The sequence below is a fragment of the Sinocyclocheilus rhinocerous genome, unplaced genomic scaffold, assembly GCF_001515625.1.
Source record: "Sinocyclocheilus rhinocerous isolate Xijiao unplaced genomic scaffold, SAMN03320098_v1.1 scaffold1119, whole genome shotgun sequence".
Taxonomy (NCBI): Eukaryota; Metazoa; Chordata; class Actinopteri; order Cypriniformes; family Cyprinidae; genus Sinocyclocheilus; species Sinocyclocheilus rhinocerous.
The window spans coordinates 169,931-171,105 of record NW_015664308.1 but is presented as its reverse complement, the minus strand read 5'-3'; the positions used below and the strand labels follow the sequence as shown (position 1 = coordinate 171,105).

Below are 1,175 nucleotides of genomic sequence, written 5' to 3'. Positions count from 1 at the left end.
TGTTGTTAAATATTGTAATTACCTAAGATTAATGAATGTTCAGAAGAATTTTTCATTGGCAGTTTGTTAACTAATGAATTAACTAATGTTAACTAATGAAGCCCTAATGTAAAGTGTGATCGAACAATAAAGAATCAAAACACTTTCAAACAATATCTAGGGCATGTTGTAGTCCAGATTAAAATGTAAAAAAGTTTGAAAATAAATAGCCTATTAATTCTAAATATTTTAGTATTTGGCGCTGTGATGAACATCATAGCAAATACACAAATCTGAATGGCTGTTTAAATCATTTAAACACCTTTCAGAAACAGAAAGCTGCATTATGTTTAGCGCCATCAAGTTCATTTATTTATAAAACGCATTCTAAATGAAATAGGCAGCCAATGGAGGGCCCTCAGTATGGGGTGATGTGGTCACATGTGCGACTATTTTGAAGAAATCTAGCAAGCAGTGTTTTGGACCAATTGTAGGCGAGTCATTTGTGACTTTGAAATACCGCAATATAGTGAGTTGCAGTAATCTAAGCGTGAAGTAATAAAAGCATGGACAGCCATCTCTAACGTCGTAGCATTTACAAAGTGTTTGATTTTAGGCAGCAAGCGGAGTTGGTAAAAACTGGAACCAATTACAGAAGAGAGATGTTTGTCCAATTTTAATGACTCATCAAGATGGACACTAGGGTTGGGCACTGAACTAGGTACTTTTAAGGGTACCGACGGAATTACGTCGGTACTACAGAGTACCAATTCACGTTAAATCAATCCGTGCCAAATTTCCGTAGCTGAGAACGCATCTGGGCGCATACGCTACAGAGAGAGAGAGAGAGACTCGTTCAAACAACACACAGGGCAAGCCGAAATGTTCTGAAGTGTGGTTACATTTCTAGGGCCATATGGTTTCTGAGAAAACGCGGACGGGATCGCGGAGTCCATTCATAAAAACGTAATTTACTCTATAGCGCGGAATGCCACGGAATTCGTCAATTTTGGACGAATAAATCAAAAGTTGGTCTGCCACTTAATTCGAATCGCGATATTATGAGCTAATGTCTGTGAATATTAAAATGCAAAAAGATGGTTTAAATATGAATCCTTTATGTTCTGCTTGCCTCTGTATGTATGGATGGCGGAAACGCGGTTTTGTTTACTACACAAATACTGAAGCACGCGTGA

General features: G+C 37.8%; 1 protein-coding gene across 1 annotated transcript in view; it reads left to right on the top strand.

Annotated features, from left to right (window-relative positions):
* The window catches only part of LOC107730049 (heterogeneous nuclear ribonucleoprotein R-like), a 20,179-nt gene that overhangs the window by 14,858 nt on the left and 4,146 nt on the right, over positions 1-1,175 (top strand). The gene's annotated exons all lie outside the window — the stretch shown is intronic.